The sequence below is a fragment of the Falco naumanni genome, chromosome 7, assembly GCF_017639655.2.
Source record: "Falco naumanni isolate bFalNau1 chromosome 7, bFalNau1.pat, whole genome shotgun sequence".
Lineage (NCBI taxonomy): Eukaryota > Metazoa > Chordata > Aves > Falconiformes > Falconidae > Falco > Falco naumanni.
Genome location: NC_054060.1, coordinates 45290476 through 45312365, shown reverse-complemented (window position 1 = coordinate 45312365; position 21890 = coordinate 45290476). Strand labels below are relative to the sequence as shown.

At 48.7% G+C, this 21890-nt stretch overlaps 1 protein-coding gene across 3 annotated transcripts in view; it reads left to right on the top strand.

Moving 5' to 3' along the window:
- The first annotated feature begins 6413 nt into the window (after positions 1 to 6413).
- Positions 6414 to 21890, top strand: part of CD82 (CD82 molecule) — a 41225-nt gene continuing 25748 nt past the window's right edge. The window contains exon 1 of one of the 3 annotated variants that reach the window (XM_040600376.1): positions 6414 to 6506. The gene's annotated coding sequence lies outside the window, so the exon portion shown is untranslated. Of the gene's footprint in view, positions 6507 to 6743; positions 6855 to 21890 lie in introns of those variants that run through there. The other 2 variants (XM_040600374.1, XM_040600375.1) reach the window with 2 other exon arrangements.

Below are 21890 nucleotides of genomic sequence, written 5' to 3'. Positions count from 1 at the left end.
TGCTTTTAATTGATGTTATTTTGAAATCATCCCTTTAAAAAACGTGAATTCAGTAAAGTAACATTTTGTATTTCACTTGCATGCCTGTAAATTTCTCTAGCAGTTTTTAGAGGGTGAGTCAAACCAGCCCTATCTCTCTGTAACAAGAATTAGATCCAGCTGGACAACGAATATGTTACTTTCACAAGAAAACAAACAAACAAACAAACAAACATAACACCCAGGAACAAAAAATATTTGAATTTCCTAAACTCATTTAAATCTGATCGGGTGCATACAGCCAAGCTATACAGCTGGGAGGAGAGGGAAAGGGAGTCTTACATTTTGTGAGGCCTCTGTGTTGCTGATCACTATGGAGTTGGGGTGCCCTACTGAAACTTTGAGATACTTCTATGATGCAGATAACAAATAATCGTCCCCAGAAGAGCACTACTGGAGATGCAGCCCCAGATTTGAGACTAAAGAGAGACACCAAGTGGAAGAATGGCACATGACCTGTTGCAAGTCATGAGCGGACTTCAAGGATTTAATTCCCGTATGTGGTTCACTGCAGCTTTACGTGCATAAACAGGTAACGCAGGGGAGCATTTGGGCATTGAAACATGCATCTCGGTGAGAAAGAGCAGGGAGGCAAGGGTGGAAAGGAGACTTCTTTTAATGCAAGTTTTAAAATTGGCTCTACATAGCAAAGAAGTACTTAGATGCCTTCATAAATGAAATTGAAGGGAATTAAGCAGCTAAATACTGTTGTGGATCTGAGCTTATGTAAGAAGTATTAGTGTCATAGGATTGTTTGTTCCACTCGCTCCTTCACGTAAATTGTGCCAGTGTTGCACACATTTCCCTGAGAAAATATCTAGCTTGCCAGTGCCAGCTCCTGCGTGTTTTCATTTACTTTGGCAGACCTTGAACTGGGTTCTCCTTCCTTGCATTTTCTAAAGTGTTTATGTTAACTGGACTGAAAGGGATGACTTCTCACTAGTCTGTAGGGCTGTGGAGTGTGGAGTAAATACTGCCTAAGTGACAGCATCTGTCCCAGAACAACCCAAATCCAGATCAACAAGGAAGCTTTCCCCATTTCTGGATTATGTTCATTCCTCCCAATCCAACTAACAGGCAGTTAAAAGAGCTGTCAGGGAACAGGTGGGTATTTAAAAACACTTATTCATCCTGGTATCACAGACAGAACTGGTCCAGGTCAACATAGGTGCCAGGTGTGAATCACATATGAGATCAGCCCATGTTTCGCTGGTGCCAATTCCGTTCTTCCTTTTTGAAAGACAAGGGCAGATCCATGCAACTTTGCATTCAAGTTACGATCTTAGGTGGAAAGTAGTCTTATTTTCAGCACTCTGGCTCCTTCTTCCTACTATGCAGAAAAATGCTTATATTCATCCAGGCATCCTAACTCAGAAACACTGTTACGGAAAGATATTATGAAAAATAGCTCAAATCTTGTGGGAGGGGAGGGATCTCATGGTGCTTTGGCATTTCATAACCTCCTAGTGCAAAGCTGGACATAAAATCCAGAGTATCACCTCAATCTGCAAGTATTAGATCAGAACAAGGTTGTAAGGGTAACCTACTGTGCTGCAGCAGCCTGCCTTTAGAAACAAGACCCTATTTGTTTCTTGTTGCCCTCTAAACAGGAGGTTGTGATTCAAGGCAAGGACTCTCCTGCAAAAGGCACAAACAAGACACTTTGTCTCTCCAAGGAGAGAGAGCACACTGGAAGAAGCAGAATGCTTCGGTGTGAGAAAGGAGGAAAGATTTTGGTGTCCAGAATGGAAACCTCAGGAGTAAGGTCAAGTTCTTCAGGTGTTCATCCGTAACTACACGTTTAGAAGGACCGAGCTTGAATGTTGCTTCTTTGAAAATAGCTTCTGGTTGCCAAAGATGACTGCAAAAGGCCCAAAGATAATCCTAAAACTGGGTGAAATCCTAGCTCCACCAAGTTCCACAGTGTCACACTTATGAATGTTGTTAGTCCAGGCATGCCCAGGTTCTGATCAGAGCTCAGCTGGACAAGCAAGAGCTCCTTAGTGACTGGGATGCTTTTTTGAACTCATCTGGCATTTTCTGTCTTATCTGCCTCAAACTAGCAAGCTCAGGACAGCAGTCATGGTCTCTTCCTAACCCAGAGATGCCTGTGACCTCCTCACACTCTGTGGAAGACCTTTTGAGATCTGTTTCTGTGAGATTTTTTTTTTAAAAAGGGAGACATTCTAGAAAGCACAGGATGGTATATCTCGATGATTTGTTCCAGGAAATTTCCCGTCCCAAGGGTCAGATAGACATCCAGCTCATGGGGGTACATGCTCCCATACTTGATAAAGCTCAATGGATTACAACAGCTTTGAGTCCAGAAGTCCAAAAGCTAGTGCCTAGGAAGACATATCCCTGCGTGTTGCATGTTCTGGTGCCTATTGAGGCGGGGAGCAATCTTTTCTTGCAAAATACCAGGTTGGGGTGTGCAGTCACCTCTGTAATGGTCAGCTGCGAGGGATCCCTACCGGGTCCAAAATAACCAAGCTAAGAGGGATTTGCTTCACCGTTATGTGGTAGCTTTGGTGGAACAGTCTCCCTTTGGCTTGTCCAAGTCTAACTTCTGACGGGAAATTTCAATTGCCTGCATTTCTCATTTCAACCAGGGGAGGGCAACCGGTCTTCAGGAAAATTAATTCAGTTAACTGAAACTGACTCGTTCACTTCGCAGTCATAAAATGCAGAATTAGTAAAAATAATTAGTCCTGAAAAAAACAGACTGATTTAAACATATACCTTTTGATAAACGGTTTTTTCCCTAAGGTAAGTTAAAATAGTCTTCCCTTGCCCCACAAGCCCCAGGAAGTACCACACTTTTATTGCTGTTCACTCTAACCATTATTCTTTGTATATGATTAATCTGCTAGTAAATCACAGCTTCTGGCAAATAAAAGAGGATTCCACCTACAGTGCCATGAAAGAACTTCTGTCAAATTATACTTGACAAAATCTGTAATTTTAAATTGTGCTTTGCATTCTATTTTATACTGTGTTAGTAAACAGACACTAACTGAACTGTAAGATGTTTGATTTTTTTTTTTTAACTTGGAATTTAAACAGAAAAAAAATACAGCAGTTTTTTGCTCTATTTTTGAAGTCTTTCCTCCTTATCAAAGCAATTTTGAAAGAATAGTTTTTTCAGAATTAGGCAGTTTGTATTAATAATTTTAACACTCATCACTATCACCTGAACTACTCAGTGTCTTGGCTCTGTCAGCACAGAAAGCCTTTCCCTCCTAGAGTCACAGTAACATGTGGCAAATTCAAAGATTTTTTAAGGGAAAAAAATATGCAAACATTATAAATCCACTTGTGTCTTCCTCCTTCTCTGCTCTCCCTGATGCCAAGGACTAAATTTCCTGCTTCTGATATATGTAACGCTGGGCAGCAACCTGTGTCAACTGAACCTCAGACCCTCTCTTCTCAGACATCTGCTGAAAGCAGAGAAAAGCAGTTCTGCCCTTTTCACTCTGCAGCTTGCTGCAGAACAATCCTGAGACCTTCCACCTCTGCTTCACAGAAAGGCACAAGGTGCTGCCTGTACATAAAATGGTGGGAACTTGCTCGCCTGCATCCTGATGTTCCAGGATGGCTCCTGCCCGGCCAGGTGCGGTTTTACTAACAGAGAATGAAGGGCCTGTAGTTTCCTCCATCACTAGTAGCCACCCATAATTAGTAGCCAGCATTCTTTCTGAAAAGAAAGTATTCATTTGACAGGGAATTGTTGCGTTTGAAATGAAGATAGCTCAAGGCAAAAGCAGATTGCTTGGCCAAATGACCTATGGGCTGGTCTCTGGCTGCCCCTGAAATGGGATTTGGTCTTCAGCCTTACACACCACATAATGGTGGGTTTCTCCAGCCTGCGTGTTTTCTTACAAGCACTTTTGTCTAATCGCTAGCTGAGAATCCAGCCTACTGTGTACGTTGTAAAAGATGCTGTTTATACTTGGGCTTTTAGTTTACCATCTGTGCACAGCTTAGCTGCAACATCTCTGCAGATCTGTTTCTCTACCGCTGCCAAGGCCCTGTTGCAAGCCCTCAGAAGAGCCTGATTTACTTCAGACTTTCTAATAAAATTCAGGTTCTTTGGAAGTTCTCTTTTAAAACCTGTCCCCTGTTCTCAGCAAATGCAATGGTATAGACTTAATGCTTTTCTACAGACTCACTGATTCGTATCTGAGTAGCACTGAAGCATAACCAGTTATACGCCCAATCACTGATGCATATATACCTCCACACTGCCCTTGCTAACGTGTATCCCATTCTCCAAGCCATTGACACAAATTCATTCAGGCACCAGAGCTGCTGGCACATTCACAATCCATTTGCACTGCACCTTGTAATCACTTTTTATTTTAAACCCATTTTCTTTAAGAAACAGCCTTTGCACTAATCCTCAGGGGGAATATTTTTTGAGCCCAGGCTTCCTTCCTCAAAGTAGGACGCTTTTTGTAAGAACCAGAAACAAGCTACTCGTTCAGGACCTGTAGGCTTGGATACTCTGTCGGTGCACAGATGAGGAAGACTGAACAGAAGAGGCAGACACTACTTCACCTGCCTCACAGCTTCTTTACATCTACCTTGCATCTTTACAGGTAAGCGTTCTGGCTTACAGGGTACAGCCATAAGCCTAAGCAGATGTTTAAATAAAGGTCAAAGCCTCTTACAGAGAGAGAAAGGGGAAAGAAAAAATACTTTCAATTTTCTGTTTGAGAATACGGGTGTTTTTACTGAAGACTAATTCTGCTTGAAAAGAAATGCCGGAGTGCTACTGATTTCCAGAGAGACATGTAGTCCCCAAGGCCAGTTGTAAATAAGTTTTCAGATACTGACCCAAATAATTCTGATGCAAAATTTGTCCTCATCTTAGACACTGACTACTGGTCTTTCAACTCTTTTGGTAGGAGAGCAGAGCCTGAGCAAAGTTAGGTTTATTAGACAGTCTGCAGGCTATAGATAACCTGCTATTGCTGTGGTCAGCTGCAGAAATAGGGGTGGCAAGACCACACCTACAAAAGCCCCTGTGCAGTGACTCATCTCACTTCCACCTTACTGTCCCAGCTCCACTTCAGCACCTGCACTTCACCCTCCTCTCCCTGGCCCAGCCCACACGCCAGCTGCAGCTGAGGAGCCTGCATTTCCGTGCTGGTGGCATGGAGGAGGACAGGCAGCCCAGGGTGCTGCACGCAATGGCTGTGGTGCTCAGTGAGTGGCACTTGCTCTCCTTGGGCAGCCAGCCCCCTCCTGTCCCACACTATCCAAGATGCATGAAGGAGGACCTGTTAGGTGGCTGGCCCGTGTTTGCCTATTACATGATCGTATGCTCATCCTGCCACCAATGTAAGATGTCTGCAGGATGGTATACAGGCTAGTGGGAAGGCTGCTGAAGGGAGAGGGGTGTATTTAGTCCTGGTACCAGAGGAAGAGAATGGGAGCTGCAGGGAGAGGTTCGGAGTGGATGAGGTTCTAAATGCAAGAATTAAACTCAGGTGAATGCAATGAATAAAGCATAGCACAGAAGAGGACCTTTAAAATTCTTTTATTCAAAGTCTGGTGCAGAGTGAGGAATCACCCCGGAGGCACAGAAAGATGATGGAGAGGCATCTTGTAAAGACAGAGTAAGGTGGCCGTTGCACACCTGTCTCAGTACAAAGGCCAAACTGGGTTTTGCTGCCCCCAGGACCAAGGACTGGGGCCTTGAGCTGCAAAGCTTGCTGTTCCTCCTCCTGCCAGGACAGCAGAAACCATGAGAGTGAGGAATGCTGCGCCTCAGAAGGGTGAGGGACCTTCTGAGCTTCACTCATTCTAGAATTGCCCTGTCTGGTTTGGTTTTAGTGGCTTTGATTTGAGGATTTGAAGAGGATCGCATTATTGTTACTATTAGATTGCCTTATGGCTGTCATTTTTATTTCTGTCCTGCCAGGAGAGAAGAGGCAGGACCCCACCGGGCTGGTTGTGCCACATGCCAAGAACAAAGCGCCGGCACTGGCAGCGCGCAGCGGGTACGCTGAACCCGGGAACAATGCAATGACCCCCGTCAGCAGAGTGAACGGCAGCCGCAGCCTTCGAGCACCTCGCTGCCGTCACGTCGCTGCGGTCACTGGGGCAAACAAGAGCTTAACGGGGTTTGGGTGGGGAACAATGCAGCAGCCGCGCCGATGTTCACTAGGGCAGCAAAACTGCGTGTTGGGAAAAAAAATCTTTGAGCGGGTTATCAGGCTGGCTGTCGCTTGGCGGAGAGCCACGGCGCGCATCTTGCAGGAGCAGACAAGCCGCGAGCGGCCTTAGACGTGCGGGTGGGCAGCGCCGGGCCGTGAGGGACAGCCTGGCGCAGGCGGGGGGGGGGCACAGCACAGCAAGCCGGGGCTACCGCCCGCGGGGCAGCGCCCGGGACCGCGAGAGCCGAGCAAGGCGAAGCCGCCGCGGCTGGACGGCATGAGGCGGCGGCCGAGGCCTGACAGGTGAGAGGGGCCGACGGGCGCCGAGCTCTGGCGGAACGTGTTACTCGGTTCGAGAAACGAGCATAAACGGGACGTCGGGCCGAGCGAGGGGCTGGCAGCAGGTCATCGGGCAGCCGCCAGGCGCCGTGCGGGGCCCCGCGCCGCCCCGCAGGCAGGCAGCCGGCCCCGGGCCCGGCCGAGCGAGGCGCCGCCGCCTCCCCCGCGGGGGCCGGGCTGGGGCGGGGGGCAGCGGCCCGCCCCGGGGCCGGCTCAGCGCAGCCGCCGGCTCCGCCCCCGGGGCCGGGAGCAGAGCCAGGGCCACATCGGCGCGGGCAGGGAGCGCAGCGCCGGGCTGAGCCCCGCAGGTAGGTAGGTGTGCCGCGGCCGCCCTCGCCGTGGGGGCGAGGGACGCGGATCCCTCTGCTGGGCCCGGCGGCCTCGGTCCCGGCGGCCCGGGGGTCGCGGCCGTGCGAGGCGGGGGGCCGGGCCCGGCGTGAACTTCCCGGGGGTTTCTGCGGGCGCTGGCGGCCGGGGAGCACCTTCCCCGGGCCCGGCGGGGCGGGAGCCCCCGCCGCGAGGAGCGCCGTGCCGTGCCGGGGGGGGCGGGCAGGCAGGCAGCGTTCCGGCTGCCCGGGGAGCCCCCGCGCCGCTGCCGGCGGGTGGTTGTGCGAGGGCCGCGGGGAGCCCCTCGGGGGCCGGGCCCGGTTGCCCGCGGCTCACGCGTGTGTCCGCGCAGGCTGAAGCGGCCGGGTGGGTCTGAGCCTCCTGCGTGGCTGGTGCGGGGCCGGGGTGGGCATCGCCAGGTGCGGCGGAGCTGGCGGCGGGTGCCCGCGGTGCAGCGGTGTCGGCAGCCTGAGCCTGCCTCGGCTGCCGCCCGTGGGGCTGGGCCTTGCGGCGCTCCCCAGTGGGACTCTGTCGTGATGGATTTCTGAGACGCAGATTAGATGCCTCCGTAGCAATCTTACCCCTAATAGCATTATGGAAATCTGGTACTGGCCCAGCCTGCTGTGCCTCCCCCCACCCTGCCCTGTAAAATCTCAGTGAGGAGTTCGGTAGCGCTTGCGCTTGCGTTGCAACAGCTGGGGAGGTGTTGGCTGCGAATTGCCTTGCAGTGTGACTGTTGATGTGTCTGTCCATACCGGGATAGTGGCTTGTTACAGCCCAGGCATGCCGTTTCTACCCCAGAGCATTAAAGGGCTGCTGTCTATGCTTTACTGTAAAATGGAGCACTCGGTACAAAAAAAAAACCCAAACAAAAACAACAACCCCCCCAAAAAAACCCCAATCACATGATGGGAGAAACACAACCGTTCTGGAATCCAAACGCTGGCTTCAGTAAACTGTAAAGCTAGTTCAGGATGAAGTGCTCCTGTGTCTTGGAGCAGCTCTAGCATTTCCATCTCGTGCATGAGATGAGAGCTTGAAACTTTACTGGCTGTGCAAGGGAGGGACAGTGTCCTGCTGCAGTACTCTTGGAGGTGGCGGCTGGGGAGAAGAGCAGCTCTTGGCGATGTTTGTGCTGCTGCTGCTGGTGGGGATTTGCGGGGATAGGATGCACCCCAGCACTAGTGAGGCCTCTTGATGTGTAGCTTCTGAAAACACCCATGTGCCTCTGTGCAAGCAAGGGCATACAGCTGGAGAGTGCTGTCTGGAAATCTGCCATCAGTGATACTTCCTCTCCACATAAGGCTTTTTTTTTTTTTTTTTAAACTTTCTCAGGCACCTTGGGCTTGAGAAGAATTTCATCAAAGCCCAAGGTGTGAGCCTGCTGCTGTGAAGTTTGCTTGCTGCATGAGAACCATTGAGCAGAAGTGTGTGGGCTAGGATCCTTTTGGTGGACCACAAGGTTCAAAGTGTAGAAACACTGCTCAGAAAATCTGGAGGGAGGTGTCTAATGAGAGGAGCAGTCTCCACAGTGTGCTGCTGTATGCTGATGTCAAGATAAGTGTGTGATGAGCTGTAAAAATGACAAATTACTCAGATCTTACTACATACTTCTTGAGCACTAAGTGGGGAGAAGGGCACTGGTGGTGTGGTTGCTGACCTGTTCTGCGGTGTCACTGCACTGGTGGCAGCAGTCCTGCCAGTGTCCCATCATAGGACCTCTTTGTGGCTGCCAAAGTGGGGTAGTTTTTAACACTTACGTTTGTTTCTGGTCCTTTGGCTGGAGCAAAAACTCCCACACTTACAGTTGTGCTTATTTAAAAAAAAATGTCCGTGGGTGCTTGCTCATGTTGGGCTGCCACATGGGTGAAAAGAACCTTTGCCAACTGCACTGCAAGCCTGTGTATGGATCTGGAGTGGCTCAGGGAGGTGAATAGCCTCCCCTTACTCCTAACGTCCTTTCATTTAACACCCCTTTCATAGAAGGGTCTTGCTTCTAAAATAGCTTCACTTGGTGGAGCCTCTCAGGGCCTGAACCCCTCTTGGCCTTAGCTTCTCTGCCTTTGCCAGGGGCCCTGGGGACTGCTGGGATGGCATCCTTGTCCCTGTGCTGAGTAGCAGCAGTGGCTGGGTGAAGTCTTGCAGCATTCACTCAGTTTCTTACCTGCGTGCAGCAGAAATAGAGTAAGACTCAAGCTCGGTGCCTGGAGAAAGCTGTCCCTGTGGGCAATCTCTGTCCTGCTGTGTGGAAGCTCCTCCCTTAAGAGGATTGAATGGCTTTAATGATGTGGCTCATCTGGACTCTCTTCGTTCTTGCTACTGTCTCTATTTTAGATCTTGGCGACAGGCAGGTGTAGTGTGACCTACAACTGTAAGTGGGTGCAGGAGATGCTCTAACAAGGCCTTCCCATAGCTCTGTGGAAGTTTCCTGCCCCTGCTACGCAAGCCACTCTGTTTCAAACTCCATGAAGTGAAGGTGTGGGTTGTATGAAATTCCTCATCAGACTGTAGCTGAGGAAGGGTTTTATCCCTCTTCTGTACCTCTGGGTCCTTGCATCACAGCTGTGAGGCAGCAGGGGACCATCCAGGACTGCAGGCATTCATCCAGTAGATGTTTAAATTTGAGAGGTGCAGGTGGGAGTTTTGCAGACCTCTGGTAATCACAGGCCCCGCAAAACTTTCCAGCTCAAACCATGGCTGTGGTTCTTGATGGCCGCTGGCACTGTTACAGTTGGAAGTGTACAGCCGAGGCAAAAGGTGCTGCCACAAGGACCTTGGGCACTGGTTGCATAGGATCTGTTGCTGGAAAGCCAGGGTGATGCTGGGAGGGGGACCATGCCCTGTGCTATCCAAAGTGGTAGTTATCGCTCTACTTCCATGGTGCCTGTGCTGTGGCAGCCACTTTCTTCCTGGTCTCCTTTCTGTTTCTGTTCGCTGATGAGTGGGAGGTGCTGCTGTGGGTCTAGCAGGGCTCAGGCTACAGTTGAGTGGCTTAAAATGCTGGAGGAGGTGACAATATTTCCAGTGGGTCTGTGCAACAAGGGATGATCAGCACTTCAGTTATCATAGAATCATTTAGGTTGGACAAGACCTTCAAGATCATCAAGTCCAACCGTTAACCCAGGATTGCCAAGTCCATCACTAAACCCTGTCCCTAAGCACCTACATGGGTGTTTTTTTTAATACCTCCAGGGACAGTGATTCTGCCACGTCCCTGGGCAGCCTGTTCCAATGCTTGACCACCCTTTCAGTGAAGAAACTTTTCCTAATATCCAATCTGAACTTCCCTTGGCACAACTTGAGGCTGTTTGTTCTTGTCCTGTTGGTTGTCACTTGGGAGAAAAGACCTACCCCCGCTGCCTACAGCCTCCTGCCAGGGAGCTGTAGAGAGCAAAAAGGACCCATCTGAGTCTCCTCTACACTAAATGACCCCAGTTCCCTCAGCTGCTACTCATCAGACTTGTTCTCTAGACCCTTCACCAGCTTCATTGCCCTTCTCTGGACACACTCCCAGTTCTTGTGCTTATTCCTCAGTTTCCTCTCTAAAAAAGCCTCATGTGCATCAAAACTAACTTCTTATTGCTAGGAACTCAGGCCCTCGCTATGGAGTGTCATAGCTTCACCTCTAAGACAGGAGCACCACGCCTGCATTCCTTTCTTCCCTGCCATCGTTTGTGGAATGGATCATGACATCCTGGGATCTGGAGTCCTTCTGTACAGCAAAGGATGAGCTGGGCCCAGTAGCCTTGCCCCCCACCCCACAGCTGTCAGCTTTGAAGGGCTAAGAAATAAACTGTGCTCTTGTACTGATGCTTCTGTTGGAGGAATGTGTAATCAGAGCTTTCTACAGGCAAATAATTAATGACACATGTGTGAAGGGATGGCCGTGTGAGCCACCTTCCTTTTAGGAGCCACGTAATGAGCTGCAATCGTTACCTAACCACCTCCGTCTCTTCCTGGCTTGTCTGTGTTCTTAAAGAGGGAATGAAGTGGAGGAAAGGCTAAACATTACAGACTTTCTTGGCGTGGTAAAAGGAATAATACGGGAGCCACAGCCAGTGCTAGCAGTTTCTTGATGGTTGGTCAGCTGTGGCAGAGCCTGTTTGCTGAAAGCTGTCTGGGCTATCAGGGCTTGGAAACACTGAAGCAGTTAATGGCTGACTTGAAGCTAGATGGGGTGATAAGTGAAGCAGGAGGAACTGCATGCTGGAGATTGCCTATATCATTGCCTGCATGTGCTGACAGATTCAGAGCGAGCTAATTTTCTGGAAGAAAGATGAGGTGTTACTGTGGGCAGCCCTGCGAAAGGGACTGCCTGGTAGATGGCAGCAGAAAAAGGGAATAAAACAGTAGCCTGTTAGCATGGGGAGAGGAATTGGGGTCTGCTGGCTCAGTACCCAAGTGTGTGTCCCCTTAGACACAGCAGGGCCAGGGAAGCTGGGTGGTTCGGGGCTCATCCAGAGTAAATACAAGGGAGAAAGGGAGGGAGACTAAGCGGAAGGCAGGTTTTCTCCTGTGGGAAGAGGCACGTGCATGGGCTGGCTGCTCTAGTTCTTTTATGTCCTTGATGGAGCTTCAGAACTGGGACATCACCATTTAAAAGCAAGTCAAAACAAAGTGTGGTGCATATAGCTAATTGCTGAAACTTGCTGCTGAGGTAAGTGGCCCGTCTGTCTTTAAGGAGCTGGGAAGGGCAGCTCTCCTGTGCCACCAAGAGCCTTGCACGTGGGCAAAGGGCTGGTGGCATTTGTTAAGGATGCTGCTAGGCTGCTGCTTTAGTTTCTCTGCAGCACAGCCTTGAGCAGACAGATGTATCGTGAAGGTGCTTTACCCTTTACTGCAGTATTGTTGCTGAGCTGTAAGCAGATCACTGATCTCTTCCGGTATGATGATAATCCTGTGGCCATGTGTACTGGAGAAATGCTGACCTGGGATGAGCAATGTATGTTCAGATATCTAGTAGCCCAGAGATTTGAAGTTATATAATGGAGAATCCCCCTTGTAGGCAAAAATAAATCTGCTTCAGTTAGAGAGAGGTCTTGTACACAAGCGAAGGAAGGGCTGAGCTGTCAGAACTGCAGCCATGCACCTTGAGATGGGCTGACCTTCTCACAGCTGGACTCTGGACTGCCTTTGGTCCCTTCTGCTGGTGCTCTGCATCCATTGCCATGGAGGCAGTTTGGGAAAGGGGAAGGAGACGAACTAGCTTGCAGGGATTTGTGCAGAGGGGCCAAACTTGCTGTAAGGTAGTTTTACCTGTTGGGAACGAAGGAGGCTGTTTCCCAGAGCTGCCCTAGAGAATGGTTTATTGTCACTGGATGTGGCAGTGTCCTCCACCAGCACCTTCCTTTGGCCACTGCCTCTGTGATCCATGAGATTTCAGTGCCCTCAATAGGATGGGGTTGAGGGACAACATGAGACCTCAGTGCCCTCAGCTCCTGCTTCTACAGGAGAGGCTTCATGCGGCAAACTGTCCATTTAGTTTTAAAAGCAGCCCACTGCAGGACCCTGATTTTGCTTGGGTTGGTGTACTGGGCTGATACAGGTTTGAGTGAGTTGCCTCTAGATGTTTTCTGTATCCGGGTGCTGTGGAATTACAGCCTGTGTGGGGCTTCAGGAGCAGCACAGGAGGCAGGTGTGGAAGTAATATCTTGGCACTGACTAGGACTGCAAGGGCTGCTGCCATCATCCCATAATGTAAGAATATGCAAATCCTAAACACCTGGAGCTGGCATGTCTCCTGTGATAGATGATTAGCAGTTTTGTTGGGAACGAATTGTGAAGTCTAAATTAAATAGAGGAGCTCTATTATTGCACAAAATGGCTTGTGCTCTAGTTAGACCTTTTCACGGAAGTGTCTGTACCTTTTCATGGCATTTCAGTGACTAGGTGCTCTAGTCTTAGAGGCAGAAGTATCTGTGTGGAGAATGTCTTACTCCCTCCCTACTTGGTTTCTTTCAGATTTCTCCTTGATCCTGCAAATGGCTTACTGAACATTACTTGTAATACATGTGGACAGAAATTGAAGAGAGGTTCTGTATGCAGTGGTGTCAGTATCATGTGGGATTTTTTTGGACCTTGGTCCCCAGAGCTAACATGCCTGCTTTTGGAAGGCACCATGCAGACAGCTTCTCTCCTTTCTGCTTGTAATCAAATGATTTGTAGGGTTCTCTTCATGTAAAAGGATTCTATTCTGGCTGGTGTGGCTAGGACACCATCTCTAGTATTGCAGTTATAATTCTACATTGATTGCGCCACACCACCAGCATGAAACAAAGCACCCTCTTGACAGCTGTGGATCTGGTCATGTGTCTGCTGTGTGTGTCAGTGAGGACTGGAGCTGCTGAGTCAGTCTGGAGTGGCTGCTGGAAAGTCCTCAACTTCCCAGTGTGCTTTACTAAGTTAACTCTGTCTCCTGTCCCCTTGCTCCAGTTTTTCCATGTCTTGTAAACGTGGAGCTAGGCTCCCTGTTCATACAGAAGATGGATCCAGAATACTGTGCTGGACTCGGACTGAGGAGGCTGCTGACCTTAGGTTAGCATGGCTGTTTCCCCGCTGCTGTTGCCTTGAATTTTGCACAGACCAAGCAGTGACAGGAACTATTTTCCAGCATTTATGCTGGATGCTTGAAGAAACTGGGCCTTAAAACGCAGGCAGCATTTCTAATTATGCTCATCTCTGAAGTCTCTTGTGGGGCGGGGAGGGGGTGAACCTGCCTGGATGTACTTTCCCAACAGTCTAAGAAGCTTCTGGGCTGCTCTTTGCATTCAGGTCCCTTTCTTATGCAGGTTTGCAGAGACACTGCACATGGAATAACTAAAGAGCCCTCTGAGTTGTGCAGTAAATCTGCCTCTTCCTGAAGGAAGCTCTTTTAATTAGAGAAGACTTCTGCTTGGCAGCTGCTTGACCACAGCTGTGTGGTGAAGCCCTGGTGAGCCATGTGAAATAGGGTGAAGGGACAGCAGTTTTCCTGCTCCGAAGGAGTCTGCTGCACCTCCCTGGGGATGCTGTGCAGGAGCAGCAGGGGGAAGGCTGTGGGTACAACAGAGGTCCCTGGTGGCTGGTGGTGAGGGGGAGTGAAGCCCTGTGGGGCAGGTCAGCCTTGCAAGTGAGTCCCAGCCCCTCTGTGGGACTTTCTGCAAGAGCTGGCTGCTCCCTGTGTACAGAGCTCGGCAGATCCCTCCCACCCGATCCTCTGAGAGCGGTAGCACCTTGTCTGAGTGCAGCTGAAGTGGGGCAGCTGTGTTTGCTCCTGAGGGGTGGGAGGTGATGCCCGTGGTCGTCTATCTTGCCTGATGTGATGGGACCCAACAGGTCAGAGTTTCCCCTCGCCTCTGCTCCCTGGGGGAGGTGGTGTGACTGGCAGCTTCCTGAACGAAACTGAGGTGACCAAAATGCTGTTGCAGCTTTTGGCAATACAGCTTCAGCATCAAACTGGTTGCTGCCTCAGCAGAAGAAGCTTTTTCAAGGGAGGGCTATTTCAAGGAACACCAAACTGCTTTAATGCCAGAGTCCAAGACCTCAACAGCTCCTTTGATGTGATGCTGCAGTCCTGCTGGTGGTTACAAAGCTTGGTTGTTTCTGCATTCATTCCCAATCCATCATATTGCAGCTTCACAGGCTCTCATGGCAGTAGTTTAGACTTGATCCTGTGTTAAATCAGTAAGTTCCTGCTTTGCGTAGCTTCAGGCAGATGGGAAACCTCTTCCTAGCACAGCTGTCAGCTATGAGCAAGACCTACCAGCATGTATACAAATAAATGGCCACGCACCCGGTGTTGTCCCATGGGAACCTAAACAGTTGGTCCCTGTTTGCATGGAATAGAGACAGCCTTTGCTGCAGGGTGTTTGCTGTCAGGAGGAAGAGCCTGTGCCGTGGCCTGTGAGCTGAGGCCAGGTCAGTGGCTGTGTTACTGCGGTGCTGTCTCATGGTTACTCCTGTGCCCAGGGTCTCAGTGGAGAGTCCCAGCACCCTGTGGTGGGTGGTTTTCCTGCTGGCACCCTCCTGTCAGAGGAAGAGCAGGTAATGGGGCTCTGCTGGGCTGGGTTTCAAGCTGCTGTGCTATCAAGGGGTGGGTGTGTATCTTGGGGGCAGAGGGATCCTCGTGTCACAGCTGTAACCTGCCCAGGTAGCATGCATGAGACCCCTTGCTGTAATTTGATGTTTGGCTTGATTGAAAATTGTGGAACTGATGTTAAGTAGAAACGGTCCCTGGGAAGCAGGCTGTGGGGGAAAGAGCACAACCTGGTGGGACAGAGGCAAGCAAGAAAAAATAAGTGTCTGCAACCCTATTAAAAAGTAATCATAGCCTCAGTTATGATTTGCTGATTAAGGATGAAACAGCCTCACTTTCCTCACCCCCCCAAAATGGGAGCATTTGTCTCTGCATTAAGGTTTTCTGATATTTGTAAATCAGTTATTCTGAATAAAATTTCATTCTTTTTAAAGTAAATACCTCTGAATTACTTTTTTTTTCCCCAATCTCATTCTTCTAGCATTGCTCCGTCAAATAGTCTCCTGAAAATTTGTGCTCTAAATTTAGAAAAGGAGACCTTTTCAAGAAAGTAGAAAGGCCACCCAGTGTCTCTTGGTTCAGGTTCAGCTGAACCCATTTTCCAGACCACTCTGGAAACCACTGTGTAGGTTTGCAGACTCCAAGGAGGCTCCTCCTTTTCCCAAAACAGACCTAGCTTTTCAAAGTCTTGCTGTCTATTTTAACTGCCAAACTCTTGGGGAACTTATCCCATATGTCTGTTCCACTTGGCTTGAAGCAGCCCTGTCCATAACCTACGCATGTAGTGCTTGGAAGGATGGATTAATTATTTTCCTTTTTTTGGATGGTGTTTGGTGGAGAGTTGATCTTAACTGCAGGTGGCAGGTCTGTAATTGAGTAATGTTCTCTCATTGCTCCAATTAAGTATGCTGGGATTACCTGACTGGTAATGTGGCTAGCAAAACACCTGTGTGAATTGTGGTCTGCCTTGGCCTCCAGGACCATCTTCATAGAAGGGAAACCAAAAGATTTTGAGCATGTCTTCCAGTTGGCTAAGTGTTTTCCAGAGTTCCCCTTTATTTTCCAGCTTTGCTGAGATTTCTTATTGTGGCATTTCACTTCCTGGAATGCTTAGGCTGAGAACAAAGTGGCTTCACTGCAGCTTCTGTAACAGCTTGTGCTGTTATTATTGCTCCTCACAGTGCTGCCCTTTACTGCTGTATAATGTAGCTTTCGTTTCCACTTTCTTCCTCCTGTAGGAAGAGCTTGGAGTGAGGAGACTGCTCTGCAAAGGTGGAAGGAAAAGGCGCTAGACGATGCTGCTGCAGTCAGACTGTACAGCAGCCCCTGATGGCACCAGCTCTCCAGGGTAAAGCATGAAACTGCTTCTGAGCTGCATCCTCAGAGTGATCAGACCAGTGAGGGGTTTGGCTGTTGTGGCCAGGTGCTGCCAGTTAAAAATGTGAAACTATCTGTGTTACATTGATACTGGAGGGGGAAAATGTGGTTGCAGGTGGATATTTTTGAGTAAAGGGAATGAGCACACATGTTTTCAGTCATTCCCTTGTACTTAAGGGCTTTTCTTGACCCCCTGCCCTCTCTAAGTCATCATTTTGGAAGGAAGGGCTGTTTGAGATAGTCCCTTCCTCCAAAGCTTTTTATAGTTCTGGCTTTTTTTCTTTTCATTCATGCCCTCTGGTAGTGGTAACCATGGCGTGAAACTCAGGATGTTGTGAAATGTAAGTCCTGAGACTGTCTGTGAAGCATGCTCATTTTGCTGGCAGGCAGATCAGGTTCTGGTGGGGTGTGGGATCTTGTGTGACCCTGGGATGGTCTGATGGGAGGTAAAGCTTCTCCTAGGGCAGAGGGCAGTGAGTGCAGACACTGGGTCCGGCAGTAACCTTTTGTGGCTGCGGCACCGCTGTTGCACAAACGGCTCTGAAGTGTTGAGTTTGGAGATCCCTGGCTTAGCTGTTCCTGTCTACTTGTAGCAAATGGGTTTGCTGAGTTGCTTTCCTTGCTGTCCTCCCCTGTATGTGTGTCTGGGAGAGACCACGTGATACTTTGTGTGAGAATCTTGCAGGAATCTTGTATTTCTGACTCTGGGTATGGCCAGCCCTGCAATGGGGTCCTTCAGATTGTAGAGTAGGGGGCCCGTGGTTATGGTAGGTCAGATCTTGTTGAAGAGGGATGATTATTACAGCTGCTGATCTGTGGTCTTCTGCTTTAGAATCACATCTAACAGTGCCAATGTAGTAGCAGGGGAACAGGAGTGGTTCAGTAGCCACAGGCATACAGTCAACTAGTGAATGGTGAGGGTGCTGCAATTGCCAAATAGTGTATTTGGCAAAAACCAAGGTTCCTGAGATCACAAATAAAGGGACTGTTTCTGTGAACAGGCGAAAAGATGCATCCCTTTGTGGGCTGAGGCACTTTTCTGATCTAGTAGAACTTCTGTGACTTCTCTGTCATGCTGGGTCTGCAGTAGTCTTCCAGCCCTGCTTGATCTGTGGGGCTAAGGGGTTAAAACCTTTGCTGCTTGAGATCAGTGCCTTGCCAGTGGCAAAGGATCTGATACAAAGCATGTGATATCGTTAAAGTAGACTAATAGCCTGTCCTTTCTGTTGTTCAAGAAAGCTCACTTAATTCTAAAGCTTCACAATAATTTGGAATGGCAAACTGGAGGTCTCGGTTTGGTTTGTGGTGGGTTTTTTAGTTGGTTGGTTGTTGTTGTTTTCCTTCTTTTCTGCCAGGTAAGATCATGTGGATGGACCCAAGGGGAGAGGTCTTGGGTAGACATTTCTATTCTCCAGTGGGCTGGTCCCACAGTGGCAGGGGACTTCAGTGCTCTGGTGGGCACCCAGATAGCTTGGCAAGGTGTCTGAGCTTCTCCAGAGGCTTAGCCTGAGAAGCATGAGGTGGTGCTTGTCCTCCTATGCTCTTTTGGGTAGGCTATCTCTAGCACTTGGCTTCTAGCAGCATTTGGCTTCAGTTACAGAGTGAACTACTAGAGAGCCTGCTATTGCTGGGAATGGCTGGGTAAGCCTAGTTGGCTTCTTTCCCACACTGGGTGCCGGTGCCCAGGCTCTGCCCAGTCCCATCCACCTGTCTGTGCAGAAAAGAGGTGCGGTCCCAAGGCTCAACAGGCAGAAGGGAGGTGGAGAGAGAGGGTATTTGTTTAATTGCTATTAAGCTGCTAAGCTGGGGAAAACTTCCTGCCCTTGGTAAAACTACTCCAGATGTACCTTTACTATATCCTTGATAATTCCTGGAAAGAGCCAGAAAGAATACAAAAACTATTTTCCCAGTTCAGGGAGATGCTGTAACTTCCCAGAAACATGTTTGGTATGAGTGTGCTGAATCTAAGCACCGACTAGTTATCTTTCCTAGCATCTGAGAAAATGGAAGCAACTAAACCCCAGTTTGTTTTGAAAGGGAATTTACAGTAGGAATGTCCTTAACCTTGACCTCTCGTATCTTTTGGGAGGAGGAGGCAGAAAAGATAAAAATTCAGCTATACTACCTGATTCCTACCTCAGTCTGGCGATCTCTGGTGCTAAGACAGAAAAAAAAAGCCTGTGTTAAGGCTCTCTTCCTGCTTTGACTGTGGTAGCCTTTGGGTGCTTTGGCAGGGTGGGAAGGTTGCTGGGCCTCAGGAAGGAATCTCTAAGCCAAGTGACGTTGGGAGCAATATTGTGCAACTCCTCAGAGGTGATTTGTTGACCTCTGAGGCAGTGCTTGCATGAGAAGGGAGGCTCAGGAGCCAGGGGATTTCCAGGCTGCTAAGTCTGATGGCAATGGCAAATGCTTGGTAGGATCCTCTGCCCACTGCAGAGCCATGCTGGGGAGAAGCACCGAGTGGGTGCCGCTGGTCTGTGCTGGCTACCCTGCTGCATTTTGGGGTGCAGGTCCTGCTCATGGGCTTTGCTTCATTGTGGGGAGGTGTGGGGCAAGCCAGTGTGGGGGACTGCCTTTGACACACACAGGGGCCGCTTGCGGGCAGGGGAGCTGGTGAGGGCATCCATTTCAGAGGTTAAATTTGCAGCTTAACAGCTTCAAGTGCAGAAAACAAAGCTGAGCTGGTCTCATTTTTGGAGCCGTTAAAGAGCCAATGTAGTCAAGTGACAGAGCTGCCCAACCAGTTTAGTGAAAACTATGCGTTTTTACTGCACCGTGTACTGGTTTTAGTCAGCGTGGAGATTTCTCTCTGGACCCTACCTGCAGTGTTTGTTGCACAAGTAACATTCTAATACGTGGTAATCAAAGAGTCTAAACTGTACTTTTGGCTTTTTCTTCTGTCTGCTATTTCTGGTAAGTTGGTGGTTTTTTTTTTTGTCGGGGGAGAGAAGAACCAAATGACTTCTGGGACAGATTGTGGGGTTTTTGGGTTGGGGTTTTTTTCCAGTTTTTTTGGCAGAGTTGTATCTCTGCTCTTGCTGAATGGAAAGATTTGCTCAAATTGGAGAATTACTCTCCTGCAAATACTGTCATGCTGTGCAAGTGTGAGGACTGAAAATAGCAACGAACTTTCTCGATTTGCCAGTTGTAGGGACTGAAGACTTAAAAGGTTTCAAGCTTTCGAGTGTGAAGTCCAGATGTGCAATCAGATTTTAAGAACCCCTTGCAAATATAGAGACAAGACATGCTTCTAAAACCTGTGCTGCTGTTTTGATGCTTAACTGTGAGTTGTTTTCTTTTTAACAGTATGATAGTGGTTTATAAATATCTAATCACTTCCTCTTGAGCATCAGAAGTACGTTTCTAAAATACACGTTTCCTTTTTACAAAACATGCAACATGTGCTTGCTGTGGTAAAACATCCTGAAAAACTTCTGTCATTGTAGACAGTCCTATGGGAGCTTTCTAATCTTGAGTCTTGCTGCATGACACTGCTCCTTATTATTCACACCACAGTACACGACTATAGAAGTCAAACGGAAAAGCTTAATGTCTTACTGGGTGCCTCAGGAACAAATCTACCTTCGCAGTGTGGGTTGATGAGTCTCCTGAAACGCATCTAGTTTCCTGAGAAATCTAGTCTTTCCAGTGGTATTTCTGCAGTACTTGCAGCCAACTGTTGCCTTGCTTTAGTCTGCTCCCCTTACACCAGGGACAGCCAATGTGCAGGAACTGCGTGTCTGCTTGAGCCTCTAGCTTGCAAATGTCTTGCAGAGGCTCATGTTAGGGTGTCACTGTACATCTCTGTACTCCTAAGTGGTAGATCAACGTTTGTTGACAAGTATTGTGCTGCAATTTGCAGGCTGATGTAGCTATGCTGCTGTTTTCTGACTTTGTGCTTAGCCCTCAAACCATCTCCTCTAGCTTGAAGGCAATTGCTTCTACTTCAGGTGAGCAGCAATTGTCTCTGGAGTAGATGGGATAAGAGTGTCTGTTCAAAGTACCTTCTTTTCTTCTCTTCTGTTTCTGAAGTTTGTATTATGCAAAAATAAAGATTTCTACCTTGTCCTGACACTACCCTCCAGAAAGGTACTGTAGCTGAATTGGTAACACGTACACACACACACATATGTATCTATAAATAATCTCTGCATCCACAAGTGTTGCCTATTTGAGAGGGTAACCCTAATTAGCAGCCTTAATTTTTAGGATCCAGCTTCTTCCTCAATCCCTCCATTGTAACTTTTGAAGAGATGCTGTTTGGAAAATCTCTATGACAAACATGGTCTTGTTTATGTTTTCAAGGTCATTACATGGCTGGTATTATCTCAGTGAAGCTGAAAGAAAAGTTCAGTGAATTCAGACCTGAGTCTTTCCATTGACTCTGCAGTTATGTGCTTGCCAGAGACAAGATGTACTTCCCAGGTGTACTAGAAGTCCAAGGCCTTTGAATATTAACGTCAACAACACAAACTCCTTAAGATACTCTTTTTACGTTAACATGGCTTTAACTTGCAGTTGCTGCCCTGAGGGCAGTGCTGTACCTGGTTAGCAGAGGACTTAGTAACTCTGTCATGTTTCATTAACTGGCACTGTTGTGTGAAGCTGTCCTGTCTCATCACTCATGATCAGGGCACCTGCTGATTACCAAGTGCTTGTTCTTCATGTGTGTGGATAGGGAAGCATTCCTGGCAGGTGGGCTTTGTGGCACAAGGGCTCAAAATCCTGTGAAAGATGATGTTTTCTCTCCTGCCGTTAAAGATTGGGACCTCCTGGGCTGCCCGTTCCCCTGTGTGCGGGTGTGTGGCTTGGAGCTGAGACGGGAAGCGACCATTTAGTGAGTTCTGATCCCCAGTTGGCCTCTGCGGGTCTCTAGCCTGGTGTATGGCTGATCAGGTTCTGGTTTCTGGGTTGGTATAATATGCAAAAAGTAACTGCACTAGCCTTCAAAACCTCATGCAAATTAGCACGCAGAGAAACATCTTTATGGAAGCAGGGGCTTGCCGATTCCCTCCTAGGGCAGGTCCTATTTGCTTTGGTCATAGGGAGCCAGTTCTGCAACTTGAGTACATCAGCAGGAGCTCCTCCTCCTGAGCTTCATGGTCAGTCTGTCTACGAATGAGCTCAGCTAACTTTGGTCACTGAAAAGAAGGGAGGTGAAACCAGATGAGGCAAAGCTTTACAGACTTTCAAAGTCCAGCCTGGTAATAAGTATCTTGAGGGAAATAACCTGTTGCAATGTGTAAGGCTTGGGTAGGCATGGGGAAGGTGGTGCTTGCCTGCTGTGTCAGGAAGCAGATCAGTTGAGGCTGCTTTGGAGGTTGCTTCAGTGGACTAGCTGAATTTTCATCCAAAGATCCCACCTGCCACATCAGATGCAAGATGTGAAAGATCAGGAACCTCAGGGTATGCTGCAGAACCTTGGTTTGCAGTGCTGACTGCTGCATCTCTGCATCTGTCAAGTTGGAAGTTTCTCCTTTGGCAGGCAGGAGGGACAGCAGGAATGAGCTGGAATGTCAGCAGTACAGGGCATCCACAGTGTTTGTTCTTCCCCTTGCTCTCACAATGGGAAAACCGGTTCTGGTGTTGGTTTGACCTCTGCCTAGCCTAGCTAGTAAAAGCTAGCAGCA